The 16190-nt window shown below is 33.2% G+C and overlaps 1 protein-coding gene across 4 annotated transcripts in view; it reads left to right on the top strand.

Moving 5' to 3' along the window:
- The window catches only part of SBF2 (SET binding factor 2), a 367203-nt gene that overhangs the window by 66224 nt on the left and 284789 nt on the right, over nt 1–16190 (top strand). The window lies entirely within an intron of this gene.

Raw genomic sequence — 16190 nt, 5'->3', positions numbered from 1 at the left:
ACCATTCTTAATTTATTTTCCTATTGCAGTTGACAGACAGTATTATATTTGTTTTAGGTATACAGCATAGTGCTTAGACACATATACCTTATGAATTGATCACCCCAGTAAGTCTAGTACCCATCTCATACCATACATAGTTATTATAATATTGTTGACTATATTCCCTATGCTGTAATTTACATCTCTGCGACTATTGTTACAACTGGTGCCGTATATCTTTTTGAATTAGTGTTTTGGATTTCTTTGGATAAATGCCTAGAAATGGAATTGCTGGGTCATATGATAGTTCTGTTTTTAATTGAGGAATCACCACACTGTTTTTCATAGTGGCTGCACCAATTTACATTCCCATCAACAGTACACGAAGGTTCCCTTGTTTCCATATCCTTGCCAACACTTGTTGGTTGATTTATCGATAGTAGCCATTCTGACAGATATGAGATTATATATCATTGTAGTTTTAATTTGCATTTCTGTGATGATTAGTGATGTTGAACACATCTTTTCACATATCTATTGGCCATCTGTATGTCCTCTTTGGAGAAATGTTTATTCAGGTCCCCTGCCCATTTTTAAATCAGATTGTTTTTTATTTTGGTGTTAAGTTGTATGAGTTTCTTCTTTATTTTGTATATTAAGCTCTTGTCAGATGTATCATTGGTGAATTTCTTCTCCCATTCAATAGGTGGTTTTTTTCATTTTGTTGATGACTTCCTTTGCTGTGTCAAAACCTTTTAGTTTGATGTAGTCTCATTTGTTTATTTTTTTCTTATGTTTCCCTGGCCCGAGGATCTTTCTGATTCTTTAAAAATGTCATGTTGAAATGTTTATTTCTTACTTTTGTCACCCTCATCTGAATACTGTATTTTAGCTCAATTAAATTCAAAGCTCTGATGTCAGATTTTATTTTTTTCTACTAGACCTCACTCCATGACATTGGCTTTGTCCTTCAATGAATTTATGTCATCCTTTAGACTCTCCTACACAGTTTTGTTGACATAGACCCTCATACTCTGCCTCGTGTTCCCATGGAATTTATAGGAAGCAATTTGCTTTCTTAGAGAAGCTAAAACTAACCTAAAGGCTCATCTGGAAAAGCTGTTTTTCAGAAATTACAGATGAAATGGACAGAGTAAGGAAAGCTATCAGACTGGAGGAAACCCCACACATAAACAAGACTGTCCCGAGTTATTTTGGATCTGTGGAAATCATATAGCCTTGGATTTCCTTCTCCTTGATTTTCCTCTGTCACCATTTAAATAACCTATGTATACCCTTTTTTGTCCTTTTTTTTTTTTTAAATGTTTAATGAGTCTGTCTGTTTAAGTGCATGCCAAATAAGAGTGTTAGAATTTGGAGAGGGCCTGGCAATTTCATACCGGTAATTCAACTACCAAAACTTGTGACATTCATTCATTCATTCATTTTTAAAACTTTTATTATTTATTTAAAAAAGAGTATATTTAAATATATTTAATGTGTTGTCCTCAGTGGCATCCTAATATCCCATCTTGAATGGGAGGGAAAGCAATGCCTTTTTAGTTAATGCTCTGTCCAGTTACAGGGAAGGGACTTGCTCAGATAACTTTAAACCCTTAATTCTTATTTCAAGCTACTTTGCTTTTTGATGTTCAGCATTAGGGTATGTCTTTTCACCCTCAGCTAAGTAAGTATTTTGAATTATATTATTCCATTGCCCCTAAGGACAGAAGTTTAACTTAGTTCCATTAGTTGTCATCAGCATCCATTAGGCTGAGATTCAACTTCATGTAACAGAAAACAAAACAAAAGTGGAATGTATTTTTCTTCCCTATAAAATAAAAAAGTCCGGAGGTAGGTGATTTGGTGCTGGTTTAACAATTTCTTGATTTTATTAAAGACTCGCTCTAACTTTCTAGTCCTCCCTTTATGGAATGTGACCCTTATCTTTATGTTCTCATTCTAGACAGAAAGAAGGGAAAAAGAGAAGAGGGTTAAAAATGTGACTGAGTCTTCCTCCTTTTGAAAGAGCTTTCCCGCCTCTTGGTGTTGGGAAAATTGGAAAGCTATATGCAAAAGAATGAAACTAGACTGCCATCTGACACCTTACATAAGAATTAACTCAAAATGGATTACAGACTTGAATATAAGACCCAAAACAATAAAATATATACAAGAAAACATAGATACTAAATGTGTAGACCTTAGTCTTGGAGAGAGAGGATTTTGTGAACTTGACCCCAAAGACCAGGGAAGTAAAAGCAAAAATAAACGAATGGGAATACATCAAATTAAAACACTTCTGCACAGCAAAAGAAACTATCAACAAAACAAAAAGGCAACCAACTGAATGGGAGAAGATATTTGCAAACGATACCTCTGATAAGGGGCTAATATCCAAAATATATAAACAACTCACATAATTCAACAACAACAAAAAAACCAAACAATCTGATTAATTAATGGGCAGAGGACCTGATCAGACACTTTTTCTAAGAAGACATACAAATGGCCAACAGACATATGAAACGATGCTAAAACTTCACTAGCCGTAAGAGAAATGAAAATCAAAACCACAATGAGATACCAATTCACACCTGTTAGAATGGCTATTATCAATAAAACAAGAAATAACAAGTGTTGGAGAGGATGTGGAGAAAAAGGGACTCTCGTACACTGCTGGTAGGAATGTAAATTAGTGTAGCCTCTATGGAAAACAGTATGTAAGTTTCTCAAAATTAAATAAAAAACTACCATATGACTCAGCAATCCATCTTCTAGGTATCTGCTCAAAAAATTTGAAAACATTTATTTGTAATGATATATGTACCCCTTTGTTCATTGCAACATTATTCAGAATAGCCAAGACATGGAAACAACTGGTGTCCTAAGACTGATGACCGGATAAAGAAGATATGGTACATATATACAGTGGAATACTACTCAGCTATAAAAAAGATGAAATATTGCCATTTGTGACAACATGGATGGATCTTGAGAGTATCATGCTGAGTGAAATAAGTTAGATGGAAAATGACAAGAACCATATGATTTCACTCATATGTGGGATATAAAACAAATAACAACAAACGAACGAACAAAACAAACAAACTCATAGACACAGACAACAGTGTGGTGGTTACCAGAGGGAAAGGAGGGTGGGGGGAGGATGAAGAGATTAAGGGAATCAAACATATGGTGACGAAAGGAGACTAGACTTTGAGTGGTGAGCATACAATGGAATATATAGATAATGTATTATAAAGTTGTACTCCTGAAACCTATATAATGTTATTAACCAATATTACCCCAATAAATTTAAGTTCAAAATGGGGGAAAAAAAGCTTTTCCAGAAGTGACTTCCATTTGTATCTCTTTGGTCAGAACTAGTATATAACTATCCCTGACTACAAGAAAGGGAAATCTAATGGGGTTTGTTTGTTTTTGAGCTGTGCATGTTGTCATCACCTGTAAAATCTCCTAGTAGGAGGAAAAAAGGAAAAATAGATATTGTGTGCATCCTCCAATATAGAGAGCCTTTAGAGGGCAGCCTTCAGCTAGTCATCTCTGTACTAACCATTGTGGTCAGGAAATTAAGATTGGTTTCTCTTGAAGTTCTTGGCCTTGCAAGTCATGAAGAACTGCTCTGGCTTGTTTTTTAAGAAGGGGTAATGTAACTGGCAAGTCCTATGAGACTTCATGCCAAGTTCATTAGGAGCAGAATTATTTAGCTTATGGAAAGAATGTATAGCTCTGGATATGTCCATGTATGTGGCAGCCAGAAAAAAAGATTGAAAATTACTATCTTCAGGTAACCTAATCTCATTCCTAATTCAGAGTCTTTGAGCTTTCCAAACACGATCTTTTGTTATATGCTTTATCTCAACTGTATTTCTTAACTTCAAGGATGAGTCAGTAGTGTTTATTTAGTAGCTTTGAGTATTTATGCAATATTTGCCCTCTTGTCTCCATACCCTAAAGTGTCATTAGAGAAGAAATTCTTTGTTTTTGCTCATTCTTGTATTCCCAGTGCATGGCATATATGAGGTACTAAATAAATATTTGGTGAATAAATGCTTGACTGAAGGAACAGGAATGGTAGCATTCTCTTTCATTTTGAATACTGCCAGAATTGGGAATCTGCTATTTTATGAATTCACTTTCTCAACTTTTATACATGTCTAGAGAGGTAACATAATAGAATAGAAATAATATGACTTTGGAGTCATTTGAACAACTTCTTTTGAAATCCTACTTTGTGTCAGGTACTATGTTAGATGCTGGAGTAGGAAAACAAATAAGTGTTTTCTCCTATTTCAAGGAAAGAGGGAGACAAACATAAACACTTTAATTACTGAAGTTACTGTGATTAGTGCTACATATGTATCCTAGGTTCTAAAGGTGGGTATAGAAAGGGTATTTAACCTAGGTTGGAACAGTAGATTTCAAGAGAGCAGGGTTGTCGTCTAAGAAGACTTCCAGAGAAGATGGTACCCATGAGTGGTTTTGAAGGATGGGTAAGAATTAGCCAGGTAAAGGTGAATGGTTATTATGTTCTAAGTAGAGATAGGAACTTGTTCATAGGTACAGATATGAGAAGATGCAAGGAATATTGGGGAGTGGCAGAAGGCATAGGAAAAACCAAATGAAGGACTTAGATTTTACTCGGAATATTATTAAAAAAAAAAAAAAAAGAATATCGTTAAAGACATTTTCAGAAGAGCTTTTTTTCTCACTCTGATAAAGAGAAGCACATCTTTATTTTTTAGAAGAGCTCAGAAGTATAGAAAAGTGTATAAAGAAGAATATGATTACTTGTAATATCTTCAACCGGAGATAACCACTGTTAACATTTTGGTTTAATACTACCATAATTCCTCAGTTTCTCTCCTTTCTTCACTCCTTTTCCCTTTTCCTTCTCTCTATGCCTTCTCTCTTTCCCCTTCTCTGGTCAGATCTTATTGGCCCTTATGGCAAGAACTTGAATGATTCACTGGATAAAAGAGGTTAAGGTATGGAAAGAGGCCAAATTTTTGTCTTGGAGTCATTTTCTGAAATAAATATTAGAGAAAGAGGCACAGTTTTGGAAGTGGAGAGTTTGAATTTGGTTATTAGGTATGTTTTTTATTTTAATTTCACAAACATATCACTTAGGATGCCTCCAATTCTATTTCAAGAGCTTTCAAAATTTATATAGCTATTTAAATCTCATGACAACTTTGCAAGGTAATTATTATTATTTCCATTTTGTAGATGAAGAAATTGATGCATAAAGAGATAAAGTAATTTGTATAAGGTCTATATAGCTGATAATTGGAAGAGCTTAGAATCTAGGCTCTGGATTTAAATCATGGCTGTCTGGCTCCGGTGTTCAGACTCTTTACATTACCTCTCTGATTGAGACCAAAATGTATGTGAAACAGTCAACTAAATATATTCAGCTGACATGTGGTTATGCATTTGAAATCCAGGGGACAGATCAGGCTTGGAGATTATAGATTCAGAAGTCATCATAAAGGACATTAAAGTCATGAGAGTTAATGTTTCCAATATCTTTAGTCCTATCTACTGTGATGATAATGAGTATGCCTTGTTTCTTGGTTGCTGTTCTCTGGGAATCTACTTTGGCATTATTTTAAAACTATGCCTTATATAACTAGATGTAAAGGTTGCGATGCAAAGAAAATGACTCTATTTTCCCCTTTTGAGATAGACTTTACTTCTCATGCCACCAAACTTGCATTATTAATTTTTTTCTTTCCTTCAAAAACTATACTACATTGCCCTAACACACATATCAACCTTTAGTCACCATCCTTGCTCGCCTGCTCCCCTTTGGATTTTGTGTACATGGAAGTTTACCAAGATATATCTTCCCCATAATATACTTAATACAATTGATTTTTTAAAAACCAAAACAAGAACCTTATATGGTACCTGTAATTTATTTGAAGTTTATGATCCTCTTCTACCTAATCGTTTTATGTTTCTTTGTCATTAGGGAAGGAGTCAAAGACCAAAGGAAATTTTTAGAATGAGCTCAAAAAATTTATAAACTTTCCCCAGTGTTCCTGTTTTCGAATTCTCATGGGCATTGGATGTGTATCACAGAATTGACTTATACACCTTCAAGAGTACCTTGTATGATAAAAGGAAAATCAAACCAGGAGATGTAAAAAGGTCATTTAACTCAGTTTTGCTTATGAGTAGCAGTAGACCAGATCAGATAAATGAATTTCTGTTTATTTTGCTTTTTAGAAATTGTTTATATTTGGAAAGGAGTATAGGAATAGGGTTGTGGATGATTAGCAGTTTGCAGTTACACCTCAAGAACCTGCACTTATTTCTGATAAAATTTCGACATGTTATATCTAAAAATATTTAGATGAATAGAAGGAAAAATTTTTTTTGTGACAAAGAATTTTTTAACATTAGAAAACCCTACTTTTCAATTATTTTAGTTTTTTTTTTGTTTTAAGCATTGTCAATTGGAAAAGTGAACTCTGTATAGAAATGGGTTTTATCTAAACAACTGTGATATTTAGTTACTTTCAGTAAAGCACATGATCTAATAGCTTGATAAATTGGCACTTTTTAAAGATATAAACAGTTTAAAGTGCTTGGAAGTTTTCCTCATTTGTAACTGTTCCTGTAATGTGAAAACCCAGTAGATGAAAGAATAAAATTATGAGGAGTTAAGTATTCTATTTTAGGATAAGATGGAGTTGAAAATTTTAGGTTGTTTAGAAGAAATATGATCATCTGTAGGATATTCTTTCTACTGTTTTATCATAACTTAAAATTAAATTTTGAAATTGTGTGAATGGGAGTTGTTCTTATAGACAAGAAAGAAAAGCTCTGTGCAGTAATAATATTTGAATAGCAGTTTACTGTTTTCAAAGCCCTTTCAGATGTGCTGTTTCTTAGCGGAAAGAAATTTTAGTGAAAGGTGTCAATAGGTATATGGAGTCTTGTGGTCTTTTTACCTAATCAGTGGAAGAAGAAGGATGCAAAGGAGAGAGGGCTAGTTGAACAAAGAACTGCGATGGATTTTTTAAAAAATAAATTTATTTATTTAAATGAGTTTCAAGTATACAGTACATTGGTTAGACGTCTATATTGTTCATAAAACGATTCCCCCAATTGCTCCCTCCCTTCCCTGGCCCTCCACTTAGCCATCATATTAATGCTGACTGCATTCCCTGTGCCGTGCTCCCCATCCTCGTGCCCAGCTATCAACTTTTAATTTGTACTTCTTTAGCCCTTCACCTCATTCTCCCAGCCCCCCAAACCCCCTCCCCTCTGTCCATCACCAAATTGTCCACTATATTTGTGAGTCCATTTTTGAATAGTTTGTTCCTTTTGTTCCTTAGATTCCACATATAAGTGAAATCATATGGTGTTTATCTTTCTCTGTCTGACTTATTTCACTCAGCATAATAACCTCTAGGTCCATCTATATAATTGCAAATGGTAGGATTTAATTTTTTTTTAATGACTGAGTAATATTCCATTGTATATGCGAAAGATCTTTTGGTTAGCATTACAGAACCTCTTTAGAACTGGATTACTTGGACTAAAATGTGGACATTTTTAGAGGTATTAAGTATGATGTGTGTATACATAGGTGAATATAGACATTTTCAAATGTCATTGAATCTTTAAGGTTAGAGGTCATGAATATCTGAATTTAAGATTTGATAATAACATATAAATGTTCTCCAAGGGAGATGAATGTCAATCGTTAGCCCAGGAAGTTGGGAGGAACCCTTTAGTTATCTATGAATCTTACTAGAAATGCTGACTGGTGTTTCTATAATGATTACACCTCAATTCCAGAAGGTTTAAGTCATGTTATGATTGTGAATTTAGTACATTAAGTAATTGTTCCAGTTCTGCCTTTATCCTTATTTGGTTATTTATCCTCCCATTTCATGCCTGTTCTTGTTTTTACTTAGCACTTGACCTTTTTATACAGACTTGGTGACGGGAGGTAGAAACACCCACAACAAATGCCTCCATCTTACACCTGCCACATTTATAAACATGTTTCTTTGAAGTGTTAAGCATGAAGTGTTTTATCCAAATGTAAAATTTAGGACATTTGTTTTAAAATAGAATTAAAACAGATGATCAGTTATTTCCAAGGTGAAGCATTTCCAGCTGAATTGCTTAAAAAATAGCTTTTGTAGTCTGGATAGTTTTATTAAATAAATTATCTTTAATTGTTTAAACAAAACAGATCATTATAGTTAAAACTAAAATTTATTTTTTGAAACAAATTTGGAAATATTTTAGTCAACTTAAAATAAATTTCAATGTTGTTATTAAATTTTCATTTAAACACTCCCTCTTCCATCAGTAATCCTATTTTTCAGAAATAACATCTTAATCTGTTGATCTTAATCTTCTATGTTAATATTTAGTCAACGAATGAGAATAGTATTCTGTCCCTGCACTGTCTGAATTTCTGATCCATAGACTCCGTGAGCATAATAAAATGGTGCTTAGTTTAGCTACTACATTTTGGTTTTTTATTTGTTAGTTTTGGGATAGTGTATTATGCAGCAAGAGTAACTGGAACATAAGTAGAACTTGAACATAATAAAGAAAAAAGGCATTTGTACTGCTTTAGCAAAAATCCTGAGATAGGATGTTAATTAAGTTGCCTGAAGCTTAGGATTTATTTCGTATTTGGAGTAATGTTAGGTCGTAACAGAATAGAAGACTGCAAAGGTAGTCGGGGCCAGTTGTATGACTCTTCATATTTCATTGTGTTTACAAATTTAAATATAAAAGTTTAAATTTTTTTTCTGTGTGCAATGAGACCATAAAGATTTTTTTGAGTACAGAAGATAATATTGAAAATGACTATGCAGTTTTTTTCTCTTTCTCTTACAATCATCCCAACTTCCTGGAATGTGACTCAAGTTTATTTACACTTACATGTGTTTACTCAGCAAACATTTGTCATACATATGCTTTCTGCTAGGAGCATAGTTCTTGTAAATTTTTTAATTCGAAATATAACATCTGACTGTTTTAGTGCTTTTATGGGTTATTTCAGAATAGGAGTAATAACTAGTGTTACTTTCTTTCATTGCATTTTGTTTTATATAGAAGTCTATCACAGAGGGGTAGCAGATTTTCTCTTGCTCTGCCTTTCTTTAGTCTCTTTACAGGCAAAATTTTTTTTAATCAAAAAGGCTGCAGTGCCTAATTAACTGGAGGGGGCAAAGATGGGGACCCATCAATATTTTATAGAATAACCAAGGATTGGAACTAGTAGCAATTTAAGAAGGGAACTACTTTCACGAGACTATTGACTTTGTAGTACACAGAATATTTCATGTCTGGATACATGTTCGATGTCTTCTTAATAGTACCTACCCTATGAGTTCAGCCTGAGTTTTGCAGAATGATTTTCTATGGGTGTTTGTATCAGTTACTTATCCTATCATTGCATTGCCAAGTGGTACCTTCCTTTAGACCATTACTCTTTTGGTCTATATCTCAACTTGTAAACAGTCTTAAAATGGTCAAAGTAAATTCTGAATACAAATAATTCCTCAAACTTCTGGCTAGTGAAATAGTTGTATTGGTTGATTAAAATCAGTCTACAAGTTTAATGTTGTTGGTAGTGTAAGTGCTAAGTAGTCAGTCAGTGGCTTTATAGTATTATAATCTATCATTTATGATATTCACATAGCAGAACTTGTCAGTTTTGTAGTGAATGGTTAGTTACTTCATGCCAGTTATACCAGAAGCTCTCTCTCTCGAAGAGTAGCACAGTATGACTTTTAGAATTTGGATAGGTAGAAGGAAAAATATATTGATCCAGTACAACTAGTTTTGAAAAGTAAGGTTGTTATTCTTAGAAAATGTGGCTTTGTTTAATGTAAGAGGCTTTCTACAATAATCTTAATTTTTAAAATAGGTATGAGAGCCAAGCCTTGTACAACTTTCACATTACAGAAGGACCTGACAACACAGTCCCCTTAAATATTGAAAAATGCAAAGCTAAACTGCATTCCAAATCTCTAGCAAATAAGGAAATTAATTTACATGTATACAGCAGATGCATGATAAGATATTAGAAGCCTTTGTGCAATATTTTAAGCCACACACTATCTTTATCCAAGCTTTTTGCTAAGAGAAATGTTTAAAATATTCAGAAATGGTGCTGTTTATGCCTCAGCCAATGACGATGACTTCAGTTTGTGCATCCTTTTCAGAATTTCAGTATTAGCAATGAGAGAAATCCTGGCTGAAATCTTGGGGGAACGATGTTTCTTAAGGAAAGGTGCAGAGTTCCAAGGTTCAAGAGCTTAAAGAGGGTGGATAACTTTTACTTTTGTTTTTACTAACCTGAAAGCATCTGATGCTGCAACAAGTCAGATTGGATCACCATTAGGTTTAGGAACTTTATGGCATTGTTTCTTAATGAATATGAGTTTTGTATAAGGTTGATAGTGACTGTTTTTAAGGTTACTTTTGAGAGAATGTATCAGTCACGAGTGTTGGTAGAGAACTGGATAGATGCTTCACCCTAATGTGCCTCATGATGGGATTTCTAGTTTTTCACTTGTTGGTATTTGTGAGGAGAGCTATGAAACTATACTCATCTGAGGACAAAAAGATGTCCAGTATTTTATTAAGCAGCTCACCTCATTAGAAGCTTAAGGAAAGCTACAATTTTGATGACTTGGTTTGATGGAAAATAAAATTTTAATGTGTTTTAAAAGAGATGATTTCCAGAGTTTTTCCAGATTAGTATACTTGTTGCATTAGCTAGGGGAACCAAATCACTTGTTCTAAAATCATTAGATATTCGCAGTTCTTCCAGAATAGAGGGGGTGGTGGTGGAGAGGAGCAGGACAAAACCAGCAAGCACAAAAAGCATTGTTCGAAACTAAAAGAGATGATGTATTACCACCTTCTTTAAGTTGTTTCTGTAAATACCTCCATTTTGAGCACAGTCTACACTTAGGGGCTGTAGTAGTGTTCTTTGTGATGTCTAGTAATCTAGCTTTCTATTCTTTCCCAAGTCCCAGGAAACACTATTATAATAAACCTCTTCTGTATGCAGGACATGATATTGCAGCCATTATGTGAACCCTATGTTTTTACTCGTAGGTAAAGATTTAAGTTGGTATTAAAAGGAAAAAAAGTATTTTAATGTTTGTCATACAATAAAAATATATACATCCTCAGACTTTTAAATTTATCTTTAAATAAAATTATGTGAAATATAAGTTTAACCTCCTATACTCCTGTATTCACATATTCAAAGACCATTTATACAAAAAGCCACACCTAAGAATTTCTTTTTCCCTTCTAAATCTTCTGGATAACATCTGCTTCATAGTTAACTTGTACTTCTGCTAGCCAGGGCCCATGGGGTAGCAACCAAATGATATATCCATCAGGCACTCAGTAGTGTAGGTGGGACTACACTATCCCAATCATACCTATTTCATGTGCCTTAAGTTCACACAAATCATGGACAACTTTAAACTGGGAACATATAGTAAATGTAAGGGACTTTTATTATGATCTGATTCTATACTCTCTAGTATGGTAGCCACTAGCCACATATCATTATATTAACGAAAATTACTAAAAATAAAATTAAAACTCAATTCCTCTGTTATATTAGCCACATTGCAAATGCTTAGTATCCTCGTGTATCTAGTGGCCATCACCTTTAACAGTATAGATATAAAACAGTTTCATAATCACAAAAAGTGCTATCAGATGGCAGTGTTCTAATGCAAGAGAAAAGCTGTAGAAGAGTCTGAAATATGTCTGATTTGGTTTTAGATTCCCCAGAGAGCCTGGGCCTATCACAGTGCTTTGTATATGATGGGGTGCTTAGTAAATACTTGTTAACAGACTGAGTAAATGAATGTTTTAATCTCTGTCTCCATTAACACTTTTATTATATGAGTTAATGAATTTCTCACATGGTTTTCTAGTCTCACTTATCAGTAGAGTCTAATTGCTGGACAGATTAGCCATCTTATACTGGAGTACATGAAGACTTTCCAAAGAGTAACTCAGTCTTGGATAGTTTTAAAGGAATCAACTTTCTGATTCTCAGCTTCTGTTTTTTCCCAGAATTCATCCTCCTAAGAATATATCTTGGTATCAGGGTAGATTCCTTTCCAAACCCCCATTCACAATAGCCCATTTTCTTCCTTTACAAAACACAAAATATTTTGTAGCCATCCTGATGTATAATATGATGTGTTGCCCTAGGGTCCCAGAGTTTCTTTAAGAATTTCATCTCTTTTATCTCCTGAGGATGTCAAAAAATGCATTCTTCTGTAAAATCTAAGCAAATAAAAAACTTGGTTAAGAAATATTGAAGGTGAAGGCACTTCAGTTAATCCAGTCAACGAATTTTCTAAGTGTCCTGTCATTTCTATGCCTCTTGGCCCTCCCTACTCTTATTCTCCCTGCCTTATCTCAGAATCGTCATAGAGAGAAATATTAACGTACTTATTTAAATGAAAAAATAGTTTCAGACCTTTTCTGGTAGAAAATAAATCCAGTTTAACTGATTTGATGAGTATTAGTTTTGTCAAATGAATTGTATGGCACCCATTTTTCATAAACTGAGCTAAATTTGTAGCTTAAAGTTTTAATTAAAATATACTAAGAGGCTGAGAGAATTAAAAAGCACATTTGAGTATATGCAACTGAGGTGGCTCAGGGTGGGGACTCTAGATAGCCTCAGGATGGGGCTGTTTACTACAAAGACCAAGTACTTAGAAGACTGGAAATCTCAGCCCCATGCAACAACTTCCAAGAAAGGGAAGGAGGCCTGGAAATTGAGCTCTGTAAGAACTCTTAAACACTGAGATTCAGAGGGTTACCAGGTTGGTGAGCACATCAACTGGCTAGGAGGGTGGTCTGCCTGCAAAGGGACTGGGAAATCTATATCCCCTGCCTCCCGAGTTTATAACTCCTCATGTTGTTGGAATTAAACTGAATCGTTGGACATTTGGCTTTGGTTTCGGGGAATTGGTTGTTGGTGTTAGAAAACATCAGAATTTGTCACCAGCAGACCTGCTCCACATGAATGACTAAAGGAATTTCTCTAAACAGAAAGAAACTGTTAAAAGAAGGAAACCAAGAACATTAGGGAGGAAGAAAGAACAGAGAGTAAAAATAGGTATACACAATAAAATTTCTGTCTCCTTGCATTTTCTTAATTATGTTTGACAATTGAAGCAAAATTTATAACACATCGTCTGATGTGGTTCTCAATGTATGTAGAAGATATATTTTAAATAACTATTATCAATGGAGGCAGCTAGAGGGCTATAAAGGGAGTTAAAATTTCTATCCTTCACTCGAATTGGATGAGTCAACACTATTTGACTCAGATGTTAGGTATGTATGATGTAATACCGAGAGCAACCACTACAAAATCTATATAAAAATATAAAATAAAAATGGAATTCTAAAAATATTTAAGTAACCTATAGAAAGGCAGGAAAAAGAAAATAAAGAAATGTAAAATAGGATAAAGAAAAATTTAAAAATAAAATCACAGACTTAATCGCTATTATGTAAATACTTACACCAAATGTAAATGATATGTCAGTAAGACTGATATTGACAGAGTGGATAAAAAAAATCATGACCCATTTTATGCTGTCTATATGAACTCACTTCAAATACAATAATATAGATAGTTTGAAAGAAAAAATATGCCATGCATACATTATTCAAAAAAAAAAGTAGCATTGGCTATATTAATAGACTAAATAGATTTCAGAGCAAAAAAAAAAAAATAATGAAAGCATCTATCCATAAAAAGTCATAGCAATTTTAAATGTGTATGCACCAAACAACAGAGTTCCAAAAATGTGAAGCAAAACTGATAGAACTGAAAGAAGAAATGGACAAATCTGCAATTAAAATTAAAGACTGCAACATCCTTTTCTCAACAATTGTCAACCCCTGCGCTAATGCATAAAAGATTTGATGAGACTGCTGAAACTAGGGGAATGAATGAAAATAGACTAAATAGATTTCAGAGCAAAAAAAAAAAAAATAATGAAAGCATCTATCCATAAAAAGTCATAGCAATTTTAAATGTGTATGCACCAAACAACAGAGTTCCAAAAATGTGAAGCAAAACTGATAGAACTGAAAGAAGAAATGGACAAATCTGCAATTAAAATTAAAGACTGCAACATCCTTTTCTCAACAATTGATAGAACAACTAGATGGAAAATTAGCAAGGATATACTATCAATCAAAAGGAGCTAGTCAGCATTTATAGAACAATTATGTTCTATGCATCTTTAATTTTTTAAGTTAAAAAATTTTATATCCAGGAAAAATTTAAAACAATTGAAATCATGCAGAGTGTTTTCTGACCACAATGGAATCAAACTAGAAATCAATAATAGAAAAATCTCTAAACACTTGTAAACTAAGCAGTATTTTTCTAAGTAATTCATGGGTCAAAGAAATTTAAAAAATAAAAAAGTAATACTAAATACATATTAAGTGAAATACAACATATCAGATATTTGAGATACAGCTAAAGCATCATTGGAAAAGAGAAGAAGTTTGAAATAAATAATCTAAACTCCTAATTCAAAAAAAAATTTTTAAAAAGAGAAATAAAATAAACTCAGGAGAAGGAATAAACACCTGAGTAGAAACAAATGAAATTGAAAATAAAAGAATTGAGAAAATTAATGAAACAAAGAGCTAGCTCTTTGAAGAGATCATAAAATTGATAAGCCCCTAGTAAGACTGACAAATAGAGAAGATAGAACTTATTAATATCATTAATGAAACAGGGTATATCTCTATAGACCCTTCATTCATCAGAATTAATTACAAACAACTCCACATACAAATTTGACAAGTTAAATGAAATGCACCAAAGCCTTGAAAAGCACAAACTACTCAGCCTACCCAATATGAAATGGATGATTTAAACAACAGTATAACTGTTAAGAAAATTGAATTTGTAATTTAAAAATTTTCAAAATAGAAATTTCTAGGCCTGTATGATTTCACTGGAGGGAATCTATCAAATGTTTAAAAAAGACTTAACACCAGTTATACACAATTCTTTCCAAGAAGGAAGGAAGGAAAAGGAAACATTTCCCAATTCATTTTATGAAGCCAGTGTTACCCTGATACCAAAACCAGACAAGACAACGTGAAAAAGAAAAGCACAGACCAATATTTTTCCTGAATATAGATGCAAACTTCTTAACAAAATACTATCTAGTTGAACTCAGCAATATACAAAAATAATTATATGTTAAAATTAAATTGGTGTATTGGGATGTTTTGGTATTTGAAAATCAATCAATGTAATCCATACTGTATTAACCTGTAAAGAATAAAGATCACATGACCATATCAATCAATGAAGAAAAAGCAAGTGATAAAATTTAACACCTGTTCATGATTTAAAAAAAAAAAAAAACTCAGAAAGCTAGGAATAGAGAAAAACCACCTTAGCTTGATAAACCTTAGCTAAAAAGCCTATAGGTAACATTATCCATAATAGCAAAAGAATGAATGGTTTCCCCTTAAGACTGGCAATAAAATAAGGATGTCTGCTCTCTCTACTGCTATTCCATATAGTACTGGAAGTTCTAGTCAGCAAAATAAGGTAAACAAGGCAATAAAATGTATATAGATAAAAAAGGAAGAAACAAAACTATGTCCCTATTTGCAGGTGATATGGTGATCTATGTAAAAAATCCCAAAGAATTCACAAAAAAATACTTCTAGAACTAGTGAATTCCACACATTCACAGTGTATGAGACTAACATACAAAAATTAATTATATTTCTGTATACTATCAATGAATGTGTGGAAACCGAAATAAAAATGAGATATTTATAATCACTTAAAAATGATGTAGTGAGGAGTAAATCCAACAAAACAGATATAGGACTTGTATGCTGAAACTACAAAATGCTGAGGAATAAAAATCAAAGAAGATCTAAATAAATGGAGAGATGTACCATGTTCATGGATTGGAAGGCTCAATATAGTGATGATGCTAATTCTTTCCAAATTGATATATAGGTTTAGCACAATTCCTATCAAAATCTCAAATGTCACCCCAATAATTTTAATTTAAAAATCTCGAACGATTTTTTTTTTATATATGGACAAGATTATTTTATAATTTAAATGAAAAGGCAAGGCAACT

Source organism: Pteropus alecto, unplaced genomic scaffold (genome assembly GCF_000325575.1).
Source record: "Pteropus alecto unplaced genomic scaffold, ASM32557v1 scaffold461, whole genome shotgun sequence".
NCBI classification, from domain to species: Eukaryota; Metazoa; Chordata; class Mammalia; order Chiroptera; family Pteropodidae; genus Pteropus; species Pteropus alecto.
The sequence above is the reverse complement of the archived record's forward strand: the minus strand, read 5'-3'. Positions and strand labels throughout refer to the sequence as shown.